Source organism: Pelobates fuscus, chromosome 10 (genome assembly GCF_036172605.1).
Source record: "Pelobates fuscus isolate aPelFus1 chromosome 10, aPelFus1.pri, whole genome shotgun sequence".
NCBI classification, from domain to species: Eukaryota; Metazoa; Chordata; class Amphibia; order Anura; family Pelobatidae; genus Pelobates; species Pelobates fuscus.
The window spans coordinates 149,918,129-149,944,731 of NC_086326.1; the positions used below are offsets into that span (position 1 = coordinate 149,918,129).

Sequence of the window (26,603 nt, forward strand, 5' to 3'; positions counted from 1 at the left end):
CCATTCTCCTGGTTGGTCGCCACAAGGGAGCACTGATTTGTCGCTGCAAGGAGCCGGCGACCAATCAGAGCATGAGCACTCGTTCAAACTGGGTTTTGCGCCCTTTCTTCTGATTGGACGGTGAAACCCCTCCCCTACCTGGGCACTGATTAGCGCAAATTGGTTTAACGCCTTTCAGCGGATTGGCTGTTGCTTGGTTTGGGCGTGAAGTTTGAATTCACCGGATCAAACCAAGCAACGTTGTGGAACTGATTTCGGGGATGTACAGAGCCTCGAGCCCCAGACTTTAGAAAGTGTTGTGAAAAAGAATGAGAACAGAGTCAATGTGATCGGATCAACATCATTAATGACTCAACAGCAGCCCTTATATTATCAATAATTATATGATAGATTGCAATTATGGCATTATTAGGCAACATTTGCAGAAACGTGTGGTATTTAAAGGATTTAATAATTAAAATATTAAAGGAAATCTATATTGACAGAAACACAAACAGGTATTCCTGTCCCTAAAGCTCAGAAAATGGTATTTAGGTTTCAATGTAAAAGGTGAATTTATTCAGCTTTATTCTAGTGCCACGCAGGTCCGCCATGGCTGGCCTCACTCCCATCCCGCCTCCTTGGCTGATATCAAATTTGAAGATCTCAGCCAAAGCATTGGGAGGTTTAAGTGCACATGTGATAAAATGCCTCTCTGCATCACCTGATAAAGAAGCATTGAATCAATGCATCTCCATGGTGAACGTTTAGCGTCTCCATGGAGAGCGTGGAGCTGCTGAATGTCAATGATTGTAGAGCACTGACACAGAAAGCACCTCTTGTGGCCATCTGAGTGACGGCCACTGGATGTGTTCCTAGGCAATAATGCAAATACTGCCTTTACTCTAAAAAGGCAGCGCTTACATTAAAATGCCTGCGGGGACCGGCTATAGACACCGGAAGAGCTACATTAAACTGTAGTTGTTTTGCCCACTATAGTGTTTCTATAACTACTAGTTAATTAAACCTATTAGTATGCTAAAGATACTGCTGTAGGTGATAAAATAAGGAAGAAACACAAAAGTGCTAAAAGGCAGTTGCTGTACAAACCTCAGTTCCCAAGATTTTTTAATTTTACAATCAGCATATACAAACAAAGACAACATTTACAACTGATATACCTTAGAGAATAAGAATCAATTCTAAATATATTCTTAACCGTAAATAAGGTACCTTTAAAAAAAGGATAGGAGGTATTATTTATAGTTTAAACATGAAAAAGCTTTGCTTTAGTGAAATGATGGGCAGTAAATAAAATTTGAATCACAGTTTTAGTATGTTTCAAAGTCACAATACAGATCTTCTCATGTTATTCCATTGCTGCTTCATAAAACCTTGGAGTTGACTATACCATTCCCAATATTCAGAACACAATGCTTCTCTTTAATGAGAGTTCTCTGATGGCTAACAAAATGTGCATGCTGGCTAAAATATTCCCCACATTAAGAACATGAAAAAGGTTTTTCCCCTGTGTGAGCTCTGTGATGTCTAACAAGATGTGAGTGAATGCTAAACCTTTTCCCACATTCAGAACAAGAAAAAGGCTTTTCACCTGTATGGGTTCTTTTATGCACAAGAAGGTGTGAGCGCTGACTATAGCATTTCCCACATTCAGAACACGGAAAAGGCATCTCTCCTGTGTGAGTTCTCTGATGATTCACAAGATGCGATTTACTGACAAACCTTTTCCCACATTCAGAACACGAGAAAGGCTTTTCCTCTGTGTGAGTTCTATTATGCCTAACAAGGTGTGAGCGCTGGCTAAAGCATTTCCCACATTCAGAACACGAGAAAGGCTTCTCTCCTATGTGAGTTCTCTGATATTTCACAAGATCTGATTTACTGACAGAACATTTCCCACATTCAGAACAAGAGAAAGGCTTTTCCTCTGTGTGAGTTCTATTATGCCTAACAAAGTTTGAGCGCCGGCTAAAGCATTTCCCACATTCAGAACACGAGAAAGGCTTTTCCCCTGTGTGAGTTCTATTATGCATAATAAGGTTTGAGTGCCGGTTGAAGCATTTTCTGCATTCAGAACACGAGAAAGGTTTCTCTCCTGTGTGAGTTCTCTGATGATTCACAAGTTCTGATTTACTGACAAAACATTTCTCACACATAGAACATAAGTACGGTCTCTCTCCTGAGTGAGATCTTCGATGTATAGTAAGACTTGAGTTGTGGCTGTAGCATTTCCCACAATCAGGACATGAGAATGCTTTCTCTCCTGTGTGAGTTCTCAAATGTATCACAAGCTCAGCTTTACTGGGAAAAGATTTACCACATTCAGAACACGAAAAAGGGTTTTTCCCTGTGTGAGTTCTGTGATATCTAACAAGATGTGAGTGAATGCTAAACCTTTTCGAACATTCAGAACAAGAGAAAGGCTTTTCCTCTGTGTGAGTTCCACTATGCCTAACAAGGTGTGAGCGCCGGGTAAAGCATTTCCCACATTCAGAACATGAGAAAGGCTTCTCTCCTGTGTGAGTTCTCTGATGTTTCACAAGATCTGATTTACTGACAGAACATTTCCCACATTCAGAACATGAGAAAGGTTTCTCTCCTGTGTGAGTTCTCTGATGTTTCACAAGATCTGATTTACTGACAGAACATTTCCCACATTCAGAACAAGAGAAAGGCTTTTCCTCTGTGTGAGTTCTATTATGCACAACAAGGTTTGAGCGCCGGCTAAAGCATTTCCCACATTCAGAGCATGAGAAAGGCTTCTCTCCTGTGTGAGTTCTCTGATGTGTCACAAGATCTGATTTACTGACAAAACATTTCCCACATTCAGAACATGAGAAAGGCTTCTCTCCTGTGTGAGTTCTCTGATGTGTCACAAGTTCTGATTTACGGACAAAACATTTCCCACATTCAGAACAAGAGAAAGGCTTCTCTCCTGAGTGAGTTCTTCGATGTATAGTAAGACTTGAGTTGTGGCTGTAGCATTTCCCACAGTCAGGACATGAGAATTTTTTCTTTCCTGTGTGAATTCTCGGTTTTGCAAGATAGGAGTTACATGGAAAATAAGAGAATGGCATTTCTCCTGTGTGGACAACAAATTCTGAACAGTGAAAACATTTCCACGATTCAGAACATGGGAAATGTTTGGGGTTTCTGTTTACTATCTCACTTGAAGATGTACATGGTTCTGAGCGATTGTTTGACTTTTGAGGAATGAATTCCTTGGTCCTTTTATTACAATATTTATTCAGAGTATTGCTTAGTGCACTTTTGTTCTTGTCCTGTCCTTCAGGATAACTTCTGCTGTTGGAACCACCTGCAAGAAATGTAATGTACTTGGAGTTAAAGAAAATCTGTCACTAGAAATTATTCTTTTTTTACCAAAATATTTTAATGAAAGATCAGAATTTTGACTATAAAGCATCACGTGATTGCAAAGGACCATAACTACTTAAGGACCACATGACGGTCTATGCAGTGTATGGTTTTAACGCACAGTGACAGCATAGACCATCATGCAGTAACAGTACCAGCAGGGGTTAAATTAAATCCCTGCTGGTACCATGGGACCCCAGGTATCTCTTTCGGTTTCCAGAGCTCAACCAATTGCATTGGTCCTCAAGTGAAAAAAAAACAAATTAGGCTTGGCCCCTAAGGGGTTAAATAAGAATTTTAGCATTTTACGCCTTGTTTGTTGTTGTTTTTTATATTAAATTATATTTCATAAATAAATATTTGATATGAAATGAAAGCCATGTTACTCCTGATCAAAATGGTATATAATAAGCGTGGGCTAATATGAAAGAGATGAATTATGGTTACGGACATATGGCGCAGATTCTGGGTTTGTTTACATTTTGTTTTATTTTCAGAATGTGTACAATTGACTCCGTCATTAAGGGGTTATATAGGAATGATTGCACTTTACACCTTGAATTTGAAATTGTGAATACACACTTTTATCTGCTTTAAAAATATAATTTATTCCATAAAGCCTCACCTACCTTAATTTAAATGTCAGGAATGAGAACCAGCTTATACAGAAACACATTTCCCTGCATTCATTCATTCCACCTTTTTAAATGTCGGCAAATATCCTGAGAATGACAATTACCCCCCACCTTCCACACAGTAAAGGAAGCTTCATAGATCATACCATTCCTACAGTAAGAATTGGAGGGAGATGTGAATAGGGTCCCTGAACATTACATTAGCATTGCAGAGATTGTTAGAAAACATTTTAAAATGCCTTTATTTTAGAAACAATGTAACTGTACTTGCTGTATATGGGAGCTATGCTAGTGCGAGCCTTGTTTTCACATGATATCACTATTTTAATACACTGTACTGCTAGTAATGCCATCGGGCTTGCATATACATACAATCAGGGTATTTGGCCATTTTTTGTCCTAGCTACTGTATGGGAGAAAAAAAACGTGCATTTTTATTTTTACAAATATTTCAGACACTGAAATATCGCAAAAAAGGGATACTGTATATACTGTCTACTCTAGAGCATTTCACAAGAGGATGAACGAATAAATGGAGAGAGAAAAAAAACTACCATAAATTTTCATATTTGGACAGCAAACTATAGACACCATTGATATTTAACATATTTATATACTAGATATGTATTACATGTATCAAATATATGCTATGCTAAGATTCTTTAACCCAAACGTCTTGATTTAATTATTTTGGATACACTTTTCAAATGATCCCAATCTGTTAGAAAAACCTCTCAAATTATTTATCCACAGATTCAAAGTTTCTCTAACAGATTGCGATCATTTTAAAAGCATAATCAAAATAATTCAATCATGGCCAAATTGCTTGTAGTGAAGGTGATAAAACGGTACTGTCTTAAAGAACTTACCTTTTCTCCTATTGTTTCCTCTTCTCTCATCTTATCTACTTTGTCTTATGCATATTTCCTACACTTGACCTTCTTTGACTAAATGAGGAGCTTAAGTCAGCACCATGTCCTGTGGGTCAAAGAAATGTTCCCACAATACTCACCCTCTTCCCTGTTCTCGCAATGCCTCCTTTCACTATTCCTGTAGACGAATTAATGGAATTCTGATCCGATCCATGCCACTTATGGTCCCCACCCACAGCTTTAATAAACTAAACGAACAAACAAAGGCCGAACTGAAATTCGATTTTCGTTCATTCTTTTTCATTTCTATTTGTTAATTTGTCATTCTGACGAATTAACAAATAGCCTAATTTCCCGTCCGAATTTCAGACAAAAGCGAATGCCCAACACTAAGCCTAGTATACCTAAGTCTCGGCTAGTGCTTGGGTCAATCTGCTACACTGCTATAATTACTAAAACATACTTTGGGATCTAAAACGACTGAGGGAAAGGAAACCCTTGGCGGCGACACTCGGATGGGCCACCACATTACGTTTGGAGGATTTAGGACTAGGGGATACTGGTCTACAATAAGGATTGTAATTCCTACAGTCACTTAAGAGTTGATAGAAGATCAAGGTACCAAGTTACGCGCAAAATTATGATGCCTTTATGATGTCACAGAGTAGCAGGAAGAAGGGAAAATTAAATAACTAAACAACAAATCCAAAGCACAAAGTCAACTCGCCCTTGCGCCTGGGATTTGTCAACCATTAGTAAAGGCGGCCACTCAAGGGAGCATTAAAGCTGGGCACCTTGGGGAACACTGAAACTAGCCGTTGTATGTAGCATGGAGGCGGCTGGCTGAAGCAGCAATGATCTTCCTGCAGTTCCTCTCTTCTCTCTTGCATGCGGTTTAGTGACGCCGGGAGCTAGAATCTGATGTCATCATCGGCATCACTCCAGAGAGCGCGCAGGGGAGCAAAAGCAGGAAGATTAGAAAGCAGCAACACTGGACCCCAGGTCTCTCCTACAGGTAGAGAGGCTGGGTGGACTTAAATTAAAACAAACAGGTCAAATTGTGAGTGTGTGAAAAATGTGTGTCTGTCAGAATGTGTGTGTCTGTGTATATGTGTGTCTTTTTAGGTATGTGCCCCCCTCCAATCGCATGAGAAAGGTGGTGTTTTTACTTACCCCAGTTTTGCCATAGTGGAGATCCTCAATCTTTATGAACTCCGTTAAGCCAATGCTTTCCCACTGCACTGTACCAATCAGCATTTCCTCATAAAGATACATTGAAAAAGCAGTGTTTACATTAAAAAGCCTGCAGCAACAGGCTATAGACACCAGAACAACTAAATTAAGCTGTAGTGGTTTTGGGTGACTTTACTGTCCCTTTAAGAATTGCATTTTTCTCATTGAAAATTAAAATTTGTTAGTTTAAAAAGAAACGGTCTCCTAGCTTTTTTCCTGGATCTCACATTTCAAACAAAGCAATACCAGATAGTCGAGAACTAAACAATATTGTCAAATCACAGCAGCTGCAATGAACAGTCTCTCCCTTTAACCTGGGAACAAAGCACAACAGAGTCTGTCTGGGGCATAATGAGTAACTAAACACTGCAAACTCTCACCACACTGAGCTGTATGGAGAGTTTCACAATAATTCAGTTCCCCGGCAGAGATCAGGAAGGTAGAGAAGCCTGGAAAAAAGAAAACCCAAGATCTCTGACCCAGAAAGGAGCCTAATACCACCTACATGTTTATTACTAACCTGGGCCAGTATTCAAAAGACTATCCTGCAGGTGGCTCCTGACATACGGCTCTTCCCCTCGCTCAATCGCTGATATAATCAAAGGCGTCATGTGAATCCTTCCTGTATTTAACGGGACACATTATTAACAATTAGAACTTAAAGATCTTCCAAGCGATACACATTTATTATGATTACGATGAGTTAGGAACATATGTGAAGAAATGTCAATTTGTCCCAGATATGAATATGTTCTTATGAGAAAGATTTTCTCTAAATAGGGTGACGTTTTCTTACCCAGAGAGCTGAGGGTCTGGTAATTCTCCATCATCACATCCCGGTAAAGCTCCTTCTCTTCATAATTTAAATAGTCCCACTCCTCCTCGGAGAAGTAAACGGCCACTTCCTCAAACTCACACTGATCCTAAATGAGAAATGTCATTGTTACAGATCATCAACCTACAACAGGATTAATTGGCCAGACATTAACTATAACTACTACAAATTATAGCCTTTAATTGTTTTTAATTTTCTAACAGATTGAGATCATTTGCAATGTTAATCCAAAAAAATACATTGAGCTTAATATTCTCATCAAGATGCTTCTCTTTCTCTCCCTACCATATCCTTGAGTTATACTTCCCCATCACAAAGACAGGAAGTTAGGATAAAACAATAGAAGTGTATTTTGTGAATATATCCCTTACCGGTCTGTTTAGCTGGTAGTCCATCTCTGAGACTTGATCCAGATCTCTCAATCCCTTCCACCTTCTTCTAGGTTTTTTGTCCAGGGGTCACTGGATGACTTGCTTTCTGCAAACAATGGACTCCAATGCCAGCAGTGATTGGCGACCTTGTTGGGTCCCAGTGTGAGGGACATAAATCAAAGGAATTAACCTACTGGATATAAATAGGAGCGGTCAGGTATTCTCCATCATGAAATGAGTTTAAATGTTTGTTTTTTGAGTTGTTTTTTTTCCATTTTGAAAGCTGCTCTGTTTAATTTGCAAAGACCCCCAACAGTAACATCACCTACTGGGGGTTCTGTAACCATCGGGGGCAAGGTAAGGTAGGTTTTTACATACCTGAACCTGTCCCTCGCAGACACCTCAATCCTCTTCCATCCAGTCTTCTTCAGCTCCTGGTGCTTCAACTGCCGACTTCAACACTGAGCTATTGCGCATGCTCAAGAGTACAGCACTGAGGTCTATGGAGGATCCTGCGAGTCAATAAGATTCTTCATATTAATAGCCTTTTACCCCCTACAGCCATCACTGGCTGCGGGAAATTACAAGCTTGACAAAGAATGTCACCTGTTGTCAAGCTGAGAAAAATGCTGACACAAAGAAGTCCCCACTCAGTATGTCTCAGTATATTACATAGTTACATAGTTAGATAGCTGAAAAGAGACTTGCGTCCATCAAGTTCAGCCTTCCTCACACCTGTTTTTTGCTGTTGATCCAAAAGAAAAGAAAAAAAAAAAAAAAAAAAAAAACCCAGTTTGAAGCACAATTTTGCAACAAGCTAGGACAAAAAATTCCTTCTTGACCCCAGAATGGCAGTCAGATTTATCCTTGAATCAAGCAGTTATTACCCTACATTGAAAGATTATATCCTTGAATATTCTGTCTTTGCAAGTATGCATCTAGTAGCTGTTTGAACATCTGTATGGACTCTGATAAAACCACTTCTTCAGGCAGAGAATTCCACATCCTGATTGTTCTTACAGTAAAAAAACCTTTCCTTTGCCTTAGACGAAATCTTCTTTCTTCCAGTCTAAACGCATGGCCTCGTGTCCTATGTAAAGTCCGGTTTGTGAATAGATTTCCAAAATCTATTGGAGTCAACTTTCTTCCTGTATCAGATGCACAATACTAAGTCCACGTCTCTGTGCACCCCAACTTTGGGCAAAACGTTCGGGGGGGGAGCAGCATATCAGTGATACACAGACACAGTTTTTCGAATCGGATTAACACAGTTTATTTAAAGTCAGGTAAACATATTTATTGCAAAAGTTACGTAACAAGATTACATCGGAACATAGAACAGCTGCACGGGTTACATGCTTAGCTCAACCACCATTTCTTGTAACGAGGTTAAAAGGCCATCTCCTGCGGGTCTGTAATAAGTTCACTTTAACAGGACATTTAACAATTGCCACGGGAGCCTGCTGTAGGTAAATTGCCGACCGCTTGGTGGCCGCCGTTCGTGCAAACGAAAACGTGGCGGTGGCCATATTTGTTCATTCGAACGAGATCAGCGGTATGTGTGGCCCCGTTCGTGCAATCGAATGGGACTTAGTCATTTTTCTGTGCAAAATAGACCGACCGCACAGCCCAAATCTATGGAACTGTTTTGGGCAGGAAAATGTGCTTGCGGTCGGTCAAAAAGGGACCTCCAGCTAACTTTATCTACTGGAAGGAATTGGCTGCATTTTGGATATATTTGTAATTAAAGTGTGCCGAGTGCGAATATGTAATGTAGATTTTATGAAGATTGAATGTATATTTTTAAACTTACAGTGTATGTGTAAAAAGTATGTTACCTCTCAGGCTAAGGGGAGGAGATGTGTGGGATGTAACCAGTGTGTGATTGGGTAATTCATAATTGACTCTTGCATAAAAGCAGAGTGTGTGTCGTTAAACCTCAGTTCTTATTCACCCTCAATCTAGAGTCCTGTCTCTTATTGGGGGAATTGCTATATCACTACAAGGGATTGCTATGCTCTGCATGCTCCCTTGGATAATTGCTTCTAAGCTCTTTTAAGAGCTTCTTCCTGTCTTGCTCTCGGAAGGAGTCTACGGAAGTTATGGTGTCGGCTGGAGTGCTTGGAGTCCTCAGGAAGCGGGTGTCAGGTGATCCTTACACATCCCATTTCTCACTCCATGTTACCCTTTCTCTCTCTCTCCATGTTACCCCCTCTCTCTCTCCATGTCACTCTCTCCATGTTACACACTCTCTCTTTCTCTCTCCATGTTACCCCCTCTCTCTCTCTCTCTCCATGTTACTCCCTCTCTCTCTCTCTCTCTCCATGTTACTCTCTCTCTCCATGTTTCTCTCTCTCTCTCCATGTTACTCTCTCTCTCTCTCCATGTTACTCTCTCTCTCTCTCCATGTTACTCTCTCTCTCTCTCTCTCTCTCCATGTTATATATATGATTTATTGATTTGGTTATTGGTTTAATCAGCTGATTAGTGACAGCATTCCATTACTGATACTGTATCCTCCCTGCTGCTCACTGATTAATGATCTCCCTCTCCATGTTTCTCTCTCTCTCTCCATGTTTTTCTCTCTCTCTCTCTCTCTCTCTCCATGTTACTCTCTCTCTCTCTCTCTCTCTCCATGTTATATATATGATGTATTGATTTGGTTATTGATTTAATCAGCTGATTGGTGACAGCATTCCATTACTGATACTGTATCCTCCCTGCTGCTCACTGATTAATGATCTCTCTCTCTCCATGTTACTCTCTCTCTCTCTCCATGTTACTCTCTCTCTCTCTCTCTCCATGTTACTCTCTCTCTCTCCCTCTCCATGTTACTCTCTCTCTCTCTCTCTCCATGTTTTTCTCTCTCTCCATGTTTTTCTCTCTCTCTCTCCATGTTACGCTCTCTCCATGTTACACACTCTCTCTCTCCATGTTACTCTCTCTCTCTCCATGTTACTCTCTCTCTCTCCATGTTACTCTCTCTCTCTCTCCCCATGTTACTCTCTCTCTCTCTCTCTCTCTCCATGTTACTCTCTCTCTCTCTCCATGTTACTCTCTCTCTCTCTCCATGTTATATATATGATGTATTGATTTGGTTATTGGTTTAATCAGCTGATTAGTGACAGCATTCCATTACTGATACTGTATCCTCCCTGCTGCTCACTGATTAATGATCTCTCTCTCTCCATGTTACTCTCTCTCTCTCTCTCCATGTTACTCTCTCTCTCTCTCCATGTTACACACACTCTCTCTCTCTCTCCATGTTACTCTCTCTCTCTCTCCATGTTATATATATGATGTATTGATTTGGTTATTGGTTTAATCAGCTGATTAGTGACAGCATTCCATTACTGATACTGTATCCTCCCTGCTGCTCACTGATTAATGATCTCTCTCTCTCCATGTTACTCTCTCTCTCTCTCCATGTTACACACTCTCTCTCTCTCTCCATGTTACTCTCTCTCTCTCTCCATGTTATATATATGATGTATTGATTTGGTTATTGGTTTAATCAGCTGATTAGTGACAGCATTCCATTACTGATACTGTATCCTCCCTGCTGCTCACTGATTAATGATCTCTCTCTCTCCATGTTACTCTCTCTCTCTCTCCATGTTTCTCTCTCTCTCTCCATGTTACACTCTCTCTCTCTCCATGTTACACTCTCTCTCTCTCCATGTTACTCTCTCTCTCTCCATGTTACTCTCTCTCTCTCTCCATGTTACTCTCTCTCGCTCTCTCCATGTTACTCTCTCTCGCTCTCTCCATGTTACACACTCTCTCTCTCTCTCTCTCCATGTTACACACTCTCTTTCTCTCTCTCCATGTTTCTCTCTCTCTATGTTACTCTCTCTCTCTCTCCATGTTACTCTCTATCTCCATGTTACTCTCTCTCTCCATGTTTCTCTCTCTCTCTCTCCATGTTACTCTCTCTCTCCCTCCATGTTACTCTCTCTCTCCCTCCATGTTACTCTCTCACTCTCTCTCTCTCTCTCCATGTTACACTCTCTCTCTCTCTCTCCATGTTATATATATGATGTATTGATTTGGTTATTGGTTTAATCAGCTGATTAGTGACAGCATTCCATTACTGATACTGTATCCTCCCTGCTGCTCACTGATTAATGATCTCTCTCTCCCCATGTTACTCTCTCTCTCTCTCCATGTTACTCTCTCTCTCCATGTTACTCTCTCTCTCTCCATGTTACTCTCTCTCTCTCCATGTTACTCTCTCTCTCTCCATGTTACTCTCTCTCTCTCTCTCTCCATGTTACTCTCTCTCTCCATGTTACTCTCTCTCTCTCTCTCCATGTTACTCTCTCTCTCTCTCTCCATGTTACTCTCTCTCTGTCTCCATGTTACTCTCTCTCTCTCCATGTTATATATATGATGTATTGATTTGGTTATTGATTTAATCAGCTGATTAGTGACAGCATTCCATTACTGATACTGTATCCTCCCTGCTGCTCACTGATTAATGATCTCTCTCTCTCCATGTTACACTCTCTCTCCATGTTACTCTCTCTCTCTCTCCCCATGTTACTCTCTCTCTCTCTCCCCATGTTACACTCTCTCTCTCTCCCCATGTTACACTCTCTCTCTCTCCCCATGTTACTCTCTCTCTCTCCCCATGTTACTCTCTATCCATGTTACTCTCTCTCTCTCTCCATGTTACTCTCTGTCTCTCTCTCCATGTTACTCACTCTCTCTCTCTCTCCATGTTACACCCTCTCTCTCTCTCTCCATGTTACTCTCTCTCTCTCTCTCCATGTTACTCTCTCTCTCTCTCTCCATGTTACTCTCTCTCTCTCCCTCCATGTTACTCTCTCTCTCTCCATGTTATATATATGATGTATTGATTTGGTTATTGGTTTAATCAGCTGATTAGTGACAGCATTCCATTACTGATACTGTATCCTCCCTGCTGCTCACTGATTAATGATCTCTCTCTCTCTCTCCATGTTACTCACTCTCTCTCTCTCCATGTTACTCACTCTCTCTCTCTCCATGTTACTCTCTCTCTCTCTCTCCATGTTATATATATGATGTATTGATTTGGTTATTGGTTTAATCAGCTGATTAGTGACAGCATTCCATTACTGATACTGTATCCTCCCTGCTGCTCACTGATTAATGATCTCTCTCTCCATGTTACTCTCTCTCTCTCTCCATGTTACTCTCTCTCTCTCTCCATGTTACTCTCTCTCCATGTTACTCTCTCTCTCTCCATGTTACTCTCTCTCTCTCTCCATGTTACTCTCTCTCTCTCTCTCCATGTTACACTCTCTCTCTCTCTCTCCATGTTACTCTCTCTCTCTCTCTCCATGTTACTCTCTCTCTCTCTCTCTCCATGTTACTCTCTCTCTCTCTCCATGTTACTCTCTCTCTCCATGTTACTCTCTCTCTCTCTCCATGTTACTCTCTCTCTCTCCATGTTACTCTCTCTCTCTCTCCATGTTATATATATGATGTATTGATTTGGTTATTGGTTTAATCAGCTGATTAGTGACAGCATTCCATTACTGATACTGTATCCTCCCTGCTGCTCACTGATTAATGATCTCTCTCTCTCTCTCCATGTTACTCTCTCTCCATGTTACTCTCTCTCTCTCTCTCCATGTTACTCTCTCTGTCTCTCTCTCTCCATGTTACTCTCTCTCTCTCCATGTTATATATATGATGTATTGATTTGGTTATTGGTTTAATCAGCTGATTAGTGACAGCATTCCATTACTGATACTGTATCCTCCCTGCTGCTCACTGATTAATGATTGGCAGCATTACCAGGTCCCATGATGCTCCCGGGGGCGGGGTCACTGACCTGTAACCAGTAATAACCCCAATAAACACAATGATCCCCGAAACCCCGAGCCTCACCCTCCGCTCCCAGCGGCTCAGCACGATCTGCACGGCGCACACATATGACGTCAGTGAGGGCAGTGAAACCGCCTGGGGAGCAGCTCTGACACACCGGAAATGACGTCAGGGACCTCACCGCCGCCATGATGGATGTGGGCAAAGCTCCTATTAATCCTTATTAGTAGTATGGGCAATAGGCGGCCATTAGCGCTAAGATAGCAATATGGAGAGTGTTAATAATGTGATAAGGAGGAGATAATAGGAAATAGAGAGATATTGTTTATTATAATGAGCCTGGAGTGACACACCCAGCGCCATTATGGATGTGGGCAAAGCTCCTATTAATCCTTATTAGTAGTATGGGCAATAGGCGGCCATTAGCACTAAGATAGCAATATGGAGAGTGTTAATAATGTGATAAGGAGGAGATAATAGGAAATAGAGAGATATTGTTTATTATAATGAGCCTGGAGTGACACACCCGGCGCCATGATGGATGTGGGCAAAGCTCCTATTAATCCTTATTAGTAGTATGGGCAATAGGGGGCCATTAGTGCTAAGATAGCAATATGGAGAGTGTTAATAATGTTATAAGGAGGAGATAATAGGAAATAGAGAGATATTGTTTATTATAATGAGCCTGGAGTGACACACCCGGCGCCATGATGGATGTGGGCAAAGCTCCTATTAATCCTTATTAGTAGTATGGGCAATAGGCGGCCATTAGCGCTAAGATAGCAATATGGAGAGTGTTAATAATGTGATAAGGAGGAGATAATAGGAAATAGAGAGATATTGTTTATTATAATGAGCCTGGAGTGACACACCCGGCGCCATGATGGATGTGGGCAAAGCTCCTATTAATCCTTATTAGTAGTATGGGCAATAGGGGGCCATTAGTGCTAAGATAGCAATATGGAGAGTGTTAATAATGTTATAAGGAGGAGATAATAGGAAATAGAGAGATATTGTTTATTATAATGAGCCTGGAGTGACACACCCGGCGCCATGATGGATGTGGGCAAAGCTCCTAATAATCCTTATTAGTAGTATGGGCAATAGGCGGCCATTAGCGCTAAGATAGCAACATGGAGAGTGTTAATAATGTGATAAGGGGGAGATAATAGGAAATAGAGAGATATTGTTTATTATAATGAGTCTGGAGTGACACACCCGGCGCCATGATGGATGAGGGCAAAGCTCCTATTAATCCTTATTAGTAGTATGGGCAATAGGCGGCCATTAGCGCTAAGATAACAATATGGAGAGTGTTAATAATGTTATAAGGAGGAGATAATAGGAAATAGAGAGATATTGTTTATTATAATGAGCCTGGAGTGACACACCCAGCGCCATGATGGATGTGGGCAAAGCTCCTATTAATCCTTATTAGTAGTATGGGCAATAGGCGGCCATTAGTGCTAAGATAGCAATATGGAGAGTGTTAATAATGTTATAAGGAGGAGATAATAGGAAATAGAGAGATATTGTTTATTATAATGAGCCTGGAGTGACAAACCCAGCGCCATGATGGATGTGGGCAAAGCTCCTAATAATCCTTATTAGTAGTATGGGCAATAGGCGGCCGTTAGCGCTAAGATAGCAATATGGAGAGTGTTAATAATGTGATAAGGAGGAGATAATAGGAAATAGAGAGATATTGTTTATTATAATGAGCCTGGAGTGACACACCCGGCGCCATGATGGATGTGGGTAAAGCTCCTATTAATCCTTATTAGTAGTATGGGCAATAGGCGGCCATTAGCACTAAGATAGCAATATGGAGAGTGTTAATAATGTGATAAGGAGGAGATAATAGGAAATAGAGAGATATTGTTTATTATAATGAGCCTGGAGTGACACACCCGGCGCCATGATGGATGTGGGCAAAGCTCCTATTAATCCTTATTAGTAGTATGGGCAATAGGCGGCCATTAGCACTAAGATAGCAATATGGAGAGTGTTAATAATGTGATAAGGAGGAGATAATAGGAAATAGAGAGATATTGTTTATTATAATGAGCCTGGAGTGACACACCCAGCGCCATGATGGATGTGGGCAAAGCTCCTATTAATCCTTATTAGTAGTATGGGCAATAGGCAGCCATTAGCACTAAGATAGCAATATGGAGAGTGTTAATAATGTGATAAGGAGGAGATAATAGGAAATAGAGAGCTATTGTTTATTATAATGAGCCTGGAGTGACACACCAGGCGCCATGATGGATGTGGGCAAAGCTCCTATTAATCCTTATTAGTAGTATGGGCAATAGGCAGCCATTAGCACTAAGATAGCAATATGGAGAGTGTTAATAATGTGATAAGGAGGAGATAATAGGAAATAGAGAGATATTGTTTATTATAATGAGCCTGGAGTTACACACCCGGCGCCATGATGGATGTGGGCAAAGCTCCTATTAATCCTTATTAGTAGTATGGGCAATAGGCGGCCATTAGCGCTAAGATAGCAATATGGAGAGTGTTAATAATGTGATAAGGAGGAGATAATAGGAAATAGAGAGATATTGTTTATTATAATGAGCCTGGAGTGACACACCCGGCGCCATGATGGATGTGGGCAAAGCTCCTATTAATCCTTATTAGTAGTATGGGCAATAGGCGGCCATTAGCGCTAAGATAGCAATATGGAGAGTGTTAATAATGTGATAAGGAGGAGATAATAGGAAATAGAGAGATATTGTTTATTATAATGAGCCTTGAGTGACACACCCGGCGCCATGATGGATGTGGGCAAAGCTCCTATTAATCCTTATTAGTAGTATGGGCAATAGGCGGCCATTAGCGCTAAGATAGCAATATGGAGAGTGTTAATAATGTGATAAGGAGGAGATAATAGGAAATAGAGAGATATTGTTTATTATAATGAGCCTGGAGTGACACACCCAGCGCCATGATGGATGTGGGCAAAGCTCCTATTAATCCTTATTAGTAGTATGGGCAATAGGCGGCCATTAGCGCTAAGATAGCAATATGGAGAGTGTTAATAATGTGATAAGGAGGAGATAATAGGAAATAGAGAGATATTGTTTATTATAATGAGCCTGGAGTGACACACCCAGCGCCATGATGGATGTGGGCAAAGCTCCTATTAATCCTTATTAGTAGTATGGTCAATAGGCGTCCATTAGAGCTAAGATAGCAATATGGAGAGTGTTAATAATGTGATAAGGAGGAGATAATAGGAAATAGAGAGATATTGTTTATTATAATGAGCCTGGAGTGACACACCCGGCGCCATGATGGATGTGGGCAAAGCTCCTATTAATCCTTATTAGTAGTATGGGCAATAGGCGTCCATTAGAGCTAAGATAGCAATATGGAGAGTGTTAATAATGTGATAAGGAGGAGATAATAGGAAATAGAGAGATATTGTTTATTATAATGAGCCTGGAGTGACACACCCAGCGCCATGATGGATGTGGGCAAAGCTCCTATTAATCCTTATTAGTAGTATGGGCAATAGGCGGCCATTAGCGCTAAGATAGCAATATGGAGAGTGTTAATAATGTGATAAGGAGGAGATAATAGGAAATAGAGAGATATTGTTTATTATAATGAGACTGGAGTGACACACCCGGCGCCATGATGGATGTGGGCAAAGCTCCTATTAATCCTTATTAGTAGTATGGGCAATAGGCGGCCATTAGCGCTAAGATAGCAATATGGAGAGTGTTAATAATGTGATAAGGAGGAGATAATAGGAAATAGAGAGATATTGTTTATTATAATGAGCCTGGAGTGACACACCCAGCGCCATGATGGATGTGGGCAAAGCTCCTATTAATCCTTATTAGTAGTATGGGCAATAGGCGGCCATTAGCGCTAAGATAGCAATATGGAGAGTGTTAATAATGTGATAAGGAGGAGATAATAGGAAATAGAGAGATATTGTTTATTATAATGAGCCTGGAGTGACACACCCAGCGCCATGATGGATGTGGACAAAGCTCCTATTAATCCTTATTAGTAGTATGGGCAATAGGCAGCCATTAGCACTAAGATAGCAATATGGAGAGTGTTAATAATGTGATAAGGAGGAGATAATAGGAAATAGAGAGATATTGTTTATTATAATGAGCCTGGAGTGACACACCCAGCGCCATGATGGATGTGGGCAAAGCTCCTATTAATCCTTATTAGTAGTATGGGCAATAGGCAGCCATTAGCTCTAAGATAGCAATATGGAGAGTGTTAATAATGTGATAAGGAGGAGATAATAGGAAATAGAGAGATATTGTGTATTATAATGAGTCTGGAGTGACACACCCGGCGCCATGATGGATGTGGGCAAAGCTCCTATTAATCCTTATTAGTAGTATGGGCAATAGGCGTCCATTAGCCCTAAGATAGCAATATGGAGAGTGTTAATAATGTTATAAGGAGGAGATAATAGGAAATAGAGAGATATTGTTTATTATAAAGAGCCTGGAGTGACACACCCGGCGCCATAATGGATGAGGGCAAAGCTCCTATTAATCCTTATTAGTAGTATGGGCAATAGGCGGCCATTAGCGCTAAGATAGCAATATGGAGAGTGTTAATAATGTGATAAGGAGGAGATAATAGGAAATAGAGAGATATTGTTTATTATAATGAGCCTGGAGTGACACACCCAGCGCCATGATGGATGTGGGCAAAGCTCCTATTAATCCTTATTAGTAGTATGGGTAATAGGCAGCCATTAGCGCTAAGATAGCATTATGGAGAGTGTTAATAATGTGATAAGGAGGAGATAATAGGAAATAGAGAGATATTGTTTATTATAATGAGCCTGGAGTGACACACCCAGCGCCATGATGGATGTGGGCAAAGCTCCTATTAATCCTTATTAGTAGTATGGGCAATAGGCGGCCATTAGCGCTAACATAGCAATATGGAGAGTGTTAATAATGTGATAAGGAGGAGATAATAGGATATAAAGAGATATTGTTTATTATAATGAGCCTGGAGTGACACACCCAGCGCCATGATGGATGAGGGCAAAGCTCCTATTAATCCTTATTAGTAGTATGGGCAATAGGCGGCCATTAGCGCTAAGATAGCAATATGGAGAGTGTTAATAATGTGATAAGGAGGAGATAATAGGAAATAGAGAGATATTGTTTATTATAATGAGCCTGGAGTGACACACCCAGCGCCATGATGGATGAGGGCAAAGCTCCTATTAATCCTTATTAGTAGTATGGGCAATAGGCAGCCATCAGCGCTAAGATAGCTATATGGAGAGTGTTAATAATGTGATAAGGAGGAGATAATAGGAAATAGAGAGATATTGTTTATTATAATGAGCCTGGAGTGACACACCCGGCACCATGATGGATGTGGGCAAAGCTCCTATTAATCCTTATTAGTAGTATGGGCAATAGGCGGCCATTAACACTAAGATAGCAATATGGAGAGTGTTAATAATGTGATAAGGAGGAGATAATAGGAAATAGAGAGATATTGTTTATTATAATGAGCCTGGAGTGACACACCCAGCGCCATGATGGATGAGGGCAAAGCTCCTATTAATCCTTATTAGTAGTATGGGCAATAGGCAGCCATTAGCGCTAAGATAGCAATATGGAGAGTGTTAATAATGTGATAAGGAGGAGATAATAGGATATAGAGAGATATTGTTTATTATAATGAGCCTGGAGTGACACACCCAGCGCCATGATGGATGAGGGCAAAGCTCCTATTAATCCTTATTAGTAGTATGGGCAATAGGCGGCCATTAGCGCTAAGATAGCAATATGGAGAGTGTTAATAATGTGATAAGGAGGAGATAATAGGAAATAGAGAGATATTGTTTATTATAATGAGCCTGGAGTGACACACCCGGTGCCATGATGGATGTGGGCAAAGCTCCTATTAATCCTTATTAGTAGTATGGGCAATAGGCGGCCATTAGCGCTAAGATAGCAATATGGAGAGTGTTAATAATGTGATAAGGAGGAGATAATAGGAAATAGAGAGATATTGTTTATTATAATGAGCCTGGAGTGACACACCCAGCGCCATGATGGATGTGGACAAAGCTCCTATTAATCCTTATTAGTAGTATGGGCAATAGGCAGCCATTAGCACTAAGATAGCAATATGGAGAGTGTTAATAATGTGATAAGGAGGAGATAATAGGAAATAGAGAGATATTGTTTATTATAATGAGCCTGGAGTGACACACCCAGCGCCATGATGGATGTGGGCAAAGCTCCTATTAATCCTTATTAGTAGTATGGGCAATAGGCAGCCATTAGCTCTAAGATAGCAATATGGAGAGTGTTAATAATGTGATAAGGAGGAGATAATAGGAAATAGAGAGATATTGTGTATTATAATGAGTCTGGAGTGACACACCCGGCGCCATGATGGATGTGGGCAAAGCTCCTATTAATCCTTATTAGTAGTATGGGCAATAGGCGTCCATTAGCCCTAAGATAGCAATATGGAGAGTGTTAATAATGTGATAAGGAGGAGATAATAGGAAATAGAGAGATATTGTTTATTATAAAGAGCCTGGAATGACACACCCGGCGCCATAATGGATGAGGGCAAAGCTCCTATTAATCCTTATTAGTAGTATGGGCAATAGGCGGCCATTAGCGCTAAGATAGCAATATGGAGAGTGTTAATAATGTGATAAGGAGGAGATAATAGGAAATAGAGAGATATTGTTTATTATAATGAGCCTGGAGTGACACACCCAGCGCCATGATGGATGTGGGCAAAGCTCCTATTAATCCTTATTAGTAGTATGGGTAATAGGCAGCCATTAGCGCTAAGATAGCAATATGGAGAGTGTTAATAATGTGATAAGGAGGAGATAATAGGAAATAGAGAGATATTGTTTATTATAATGAGCCTGGAGTGACACACCCAGCGCCATGATGGATGTGGGCAAAGCTCCTATTAATCCTTATTAGTAGTATGGGCAATAGGCGGCCATTAGCGCTAACATAGCAATATGGAGAGTGTTAATAATGTGATAAGGAGGAGATAATAGGATATAGAGAGATATTGTTTATTATAATGAGCCTGGAGTAACACACCCGGCGCCATGATGGATGTGGGCAAAGCTCCTATTAATCCTTATTAGTAGTATGGGCAATAGGCGGCCATTAGCGCTAAGATAGCAATATGGAGAGTGTTAATAATGTGATAAGGAGGAGATAATAGGAAATAGAGAGATATTGTTTATTATAATGAGCCTGGAGTGACACACCCGGCGCCATGATGGATGTGGGCAAAGCTCCTATTAATCCTTATTAGTAGTATGGGCAATAGGCGGCCATTAGAGCTAATATAGCAATATGGAGAGTGTTAACAATGTGATAAGGAGGAGATAATAGGAAATAGAGAGATATTGTTTATTATAATGAGCCTGGAGTGACACACCCAGCGCCATGATGGATGTGGGCAAAGCTCCTATTAATCCTTATTAGTAGTATGGGCAATAGGCGGCCATTAGCACTAAGATAGCAATATGGAGAGTGTTAATAATGTGATAAGGAGGAGATAATAGGTAATAGAGAGATGTTGTTTATTATAATGAGCCTGGAGTGACACACCCGGCGCCATGATGGATGTGGGCAAAGCTCCTATTAATCCTTATTAGTAGTATGGGCAATAGGCAGCCATTAGCGCTAAGATAGCAATATGGAGAGTGTTAATAATGTGATAAGGAGGAGATAATAGGAAATAGAGAGATATTGTTTATTATAATGAGCCTGGAGTGACGCACCCAGCGCCATGATGGATGTGGGCAAAGCTCCTATTAATCCTTATTAGTAGTATGGGCAAAAGGCAGCCATTAGCGCTAAGATAGCAATATGGAGAGTGTTAATAATGTGATAAGGAGGAGATAATAGGAAATAGAGAGATATTGTTTATTATAATGAGCCTGGAGTGACACACCCAGCGCCATGATGGATGTGGACAAAGCTCCTATTAATCCTTATTAGTAGTATGGGCAATAGGCGGCCATTAGCGCTAAGATAGCAATATGGAGAGTGTTAATAATGTGATATGGAGGAGATAATAGGAAATAGAGAGATATTGTTTATTATAATGAGCCTGGAGTGACACACCCAGAGCCATGATGGATGTGGGAAAAGCTCCTATTAATCCTTATTAGTAGTATGGGCAATAGGCAGCCATTAGCGCTAAGATAGCAATATGGAGAGTGTTAATAATGTGATAAGGAGGAGATAATAGGAAATAGAGAGATATTGTTTATTATAATGAGCCTGGAGTGACACACCCAGCGCCATGATGGATGTGGACAAAGCTCCTATTAATACTTATTAGTAGTATGGGCAATAGGCGGCCATTAGCGCTAAGATAGCAATATGGAGAGTGTTAATAATGTGATAAGGAGGAGATAATAGGAAATAGAGAGATATTGTTTATTATAATGAGCCTGGAGTGACACACCCAGCGCCATGATGGATGTGGGCAAAGCTCCTATTAATCCTTATTAGTAGTATGGGCAATAGGCGGCCATTAGCACTAAGATAGCAATATGGAGAGTGTTAATAATGTGATAAGGAGGAGATAATAGGAAATAGAGAGATATTGTTTATTATAATGAGCCTGGAGTGACACACCCGGCGCCATGATGGATGTAGGCAAAGCTCCTATTAATCCTTATTAGTAGTATGGGCAATAGGCAGCCATTAGCTCTAAGATAGCAATATGGAGAGTGTTAATAATGTGATAAGGAGGAGATAATAGGAAATAGAGAGATATTGTTTATTATAATAAGCCTGGAGTGACACACCCGGCGCCATGATGGATGTGGGCAAAGCTCCTATTAATCCTTATTAGTAGTATGAGCAATAGGCGGCCATTAGCACTAAGATAGCAATATGGAGAGTGTTAATAATGTGATAAGGAGGAGATAATAGGAAATAGAGAGATATTGTTTATTATAATGAGCCTGGAGTGACACACCCGGCGCCATGATGGATGTGGGCAAAGCTCCTATTAATCCTTATTAGTAGTATGGGCAATAGGCAGCCATTAGCGCTAAGATAGCAATATGGAGAGTGTTAATAATGTGATAAGGAGGAGATAATAGGAAATAGAGAGATATTGTTTATTATAATGAGCCTGGAGTGACACACCCATCGCCATGATGGATGTGGGCAAAGCTCCTATTAATCCTTATTAGTAGTATGGGCAATAGGCGGCCATTAGCACTAAGATAGCAATATGGAGAGTGTTAATAATGTGATAAGGAGGAGATAATAGGAAATAGAGAGATATTGTTTATTATAATGAGCCTGGAGTGACACACCCGGCACCATGATGGATGTGGGCATAGCTCCTATTAATCCTTATTAGTAGTATGGGCAATAGGCGGCCATTAGCACTAAGATAGCAATATGGAGAGTGTTAATAATGTGATAAGGAGGAGATAATAGGAAATAGAGAGATATTGTTTATTATAATGAGCCTGGAGTGACACACCCAGCGCCATGATGGATGTGGGCAAAGCTCCTATTAATCCTTATTAGTAGTATGGGCAATAGGCGGCCATTAGCTCTAAGATAGCAATATGGAGAGTGTTAATAATGTGATAAGGAGGAGATAATAGGAAATAGAGAGATATTGTTTATTATAATGAGTCTGGAGTGACACACCCGGCGCCATGATGGATGTGGGCAAAGCTCCTATTAATCCTTATTAGTAGTATGGGCAATAGGCGGCCATTAGCACTAAGATAGCAATATGGAGAGTGTTAATAATGTGACAAGGAGGAGATAATAGGAAATAGAGAGATATTGTTTATTATAATGAGCCTGGAGTGACACACCCATCGCCATGATGGATGTGGGCAAAGCTCCTATTAATCCTTATTAGTAGTATGGGCAATAGGCGGCCATTAGCGCTAAGATAGCAATATGGAGAGTGTTAATAATGTGATAAGGAGGAGATAATAGGAAATAGAGAGATATTGTTTATTATAATGAGCCTGGAGTGACACACCCAGCGCCATGATGGATATGGGCAAAGCTCCTATTAATCCTTATTAGTAGTATGGGCAATAGGCGGCCATTAGCTCTAAGATAGCAATATGGAGAGTGTTAATAATGTGATAAGGAGGAGATAATAGGAAATAGAGAGATATTGTTTATTATAATGAGCCTGGAGTGACACACCCAGCGTCATGATGGATGTGGGCAAAGCTCCTATTAATCCTTATTAGTAGTATGGGCAATAGGCAGCCATTAGCACTAAGATAGCAATATGGAGAGTGTTAATAATGTTATAAGGAGGAGATAATAGGAAATAGAGAGATATTGTTTATTATAATGAGCCTTTAGTGACACACCCAGCGCCATGATGGATGAGGGCAAAGCTCCTATTAATCCTTATTAGTAGTATGGGCAATAGGCAGCCATTAGCGCTAAGATAGCAATATGGAGAGTGTTAATAATGTGATAAGGAGGAGATAATAGGAAATAGAGAGATATTGTTTATTATAATGAGCCTGGAGTGACACACCCGGCGCCATGATGGATGTGGGCAAGGATCCTATTAATCCTTATTAGTAGTATGGGCAATAGGCAGCCATTAGCTCTAAGATAGCAATATGGAGAGTGTTAATAATGTGATAAGGAGGAGATAATAGGAAATAGAGAGATATTGTTTATTATAATGAGCCTGGAGTGACACACCCGGCGCCATGATGGATGTGGGCAAAGCTCCTATTAATCCTTATTAGTAGTATGGGCAATAGGCGGCCATTAGCAATAACATAGCAATATGGAGAGTGTTCATAATGTGATAAGGAGGAGATAATAGGAAATAGAGAGATATTGTTTATTATAATGAGCCTGGAGTGACACACCCAGCGCCATGATAGATGTGGGCACAGCTCCTATTAATCCTTATTAGTAGTATGGGCAATAGGCAGCCATTAGTGCTAAGATAGCAATATGGAGAGTGTTAATAATGTGATAAGGAGGAGATAATAGGAAATAGAGAGATATTGTTTATTATAATGAGCCTGGAGTGACACACCCAGCGCCATGATGGATGTGGGCAAAGCTCCTATTAATCCTTATTAGTAGTATGGGCAATAGGCAGCCATTAGCGCTAAGATAGCAATATGGAGAGTGTTAATAATGTGATAAGGAGGAGATAATAGGAAATAGAGAGATATTGTTTATTATAATGAGCCTGGAGTGACACACCCAGCGCCATGATGGATATGGGCAAAGCTCCTATTAATCCTTATTAGTAGTATGGGCAATAGGCGGCCATTAGCTCTAAGATAGCAATATGGAGAGTGTTAATAATGTGATAAGGAGGAGATAATGGGAAATAGAGAGATATTGTTTATTATACTGAGCCTGGTGTGACACACCCGGCGCCATGATGGATGTGGGCAAAGCTCCTATTAATCCTTATTAGTAATATGGGCAATAGGCGGCCATTAGTGCTAAGATAGCAATATGGACAGTGTTAATAATGTGATAAGGAGGAGATAATAGGAAATAGAGAGATATTGTTTATTATAATGAGCCTTTAGTGACACACCCAGCGTCATGATGGATGTGGGCAAAGCTCCTATTAATCCTTATTAGTAGTATGGGCAATAGGCAGCCATTAGCACTAAGATAGCAATATGGAGAGTGTTAATAATGTTATAAGGAGGAGATAATAGGAAATAGAGAGATATTGTTTATTATAATGAGCCTTTAGTGACACACCCAGCGCCATGATGGATGAGGGCAAAGCTCCTATTAATCCTTATTAGTAGTATGGGCAATAGGCAGCCATTAGCGCTAAGATAGCAATATGGAGAGTGTTAATAATGTGATAAGGAGGAGATAATAGGAAATATAGAGATATTGTTTATTATAATGAGCCTGGAGTGACACACCCGGCGCCATGATGGATGTGGGCAAAGATCCTATTAATCCTTATTAATAGTATGGGCAATAGGCAGCCATTAGCTCTAAGATAGCAATATGGAGAGTGTTAATAATGTGATAAGGAGGAGATAATAGGAAATAGAGAGATATTGTTTATTATAATGAGCCTGGAGTGACACACCCGGCGCCATGATGGATGTGGGCAAAGCTCCTATTAATCCTTATTAGTAGTATGGGCAATAGGCGGCCATTAGCAATAACATAGCAATATGGAGAGTGTTCATAATGTGATAAGGAGGAGATAATAGGAAATGGAGAGATATTGTTTATTATAATGAGCTTGGAGTGACACACCCGGCGCCATGATGGATGTGGGCAAAGCTCCTATTAATCCTTATTAGTAGTATGGGCAATAGGCGGCCATTAGCGCTAAGATAGCAATATGCGAGTGTTAATAATGTGATAAGGAGGAGATAATAGGAAATAGAGAGATATTGTTTATTATAATGAGCCTGGAGTGACACACCCAGCGCCATGATGGATGTGGGCAAAGCTCCTATTAATCCTTATTAGTAGTATGGGCAATAGGCAGCCACTAGCACTAAGATAGCAATATGGAGAGTGTTAATAATGTGATAAGGAGGAGATAATAGGAAATAGAGAGATATTGTTTATTATAATGAGCCTGGAGTGACACACCCGGCGCCATGATGGATGTGGGCAAAGATCCTATTAATCCTTATTAGTAGTATGGGCAATAGGCAGCCATTAGCTCTAAGATAGCAATATGGAGAGTGTTAATAATGTGATAAGGAGGAGATAATAGGAAATAGAGAGATATTGTTTATTATAATGAGCCTGGAGTGACACACCCGGCGCCATGATGGATGTGGGCAAAGCTCCTATTAATCCTTATTAGTAGTATGGGCAATAGGCGGCCATTAGCAATAACATAGCAATATGGAGAGTGTTCATAATGTGATAAGGAGGAGATAATAGGAAATGGAGAGATATTGTTTATTATAATGAGCTTGGAGTGACACACCCGGCGCCATGATGGATGTGGGCAAAGCTCCTATTAATCCTTATTAGTAGTATGGGCAATAGGCGGCCATTAGCGCTAAGATAGCAATATGCGAGTGTTAATAATGTGATAAGGATGAGATAATAGGAAATAGAGAGATATTGTTTATTATAATGAGCCTGGAGTGACACACCCAGCGCCATGATGGATGTGGGCAAAGCTCCTATTAATCCTTATTAGTAGTATGGGCAATAGGCGGCCATTAAAAACAGTCTCCAGAGAGCCTCTTCTACACCAGACCTGTGGAGCCAGACTGAGCCCATCATCAGCCTCTTGTCCTCATCTGGTGGTAAGTAGGCAATACAATATATTTTAAGTGGATCTAATCTCTAATTCACCTCACATTAAATGGATACTATAGTCACCAGAAGCACTACAGCATAATGTAGTGGTTCTGGTGTCTATAGCCTGTGCCTGTAGGCTTTTTAATGTGAAGACTGGCGTT

General features: G+C 40.5%; 1 pseudogene; it reads right to left on the minus strand.

Annotated features, from left to right (window-relative positions):
• The window catches only part of LOC134575287 (zinc finger protein 850-like), a 203,237-nt pseudogene that overhangs the window by 98,649 nt on the left and 77,985 nt on the right, over positions 1-26,603 (minus strand).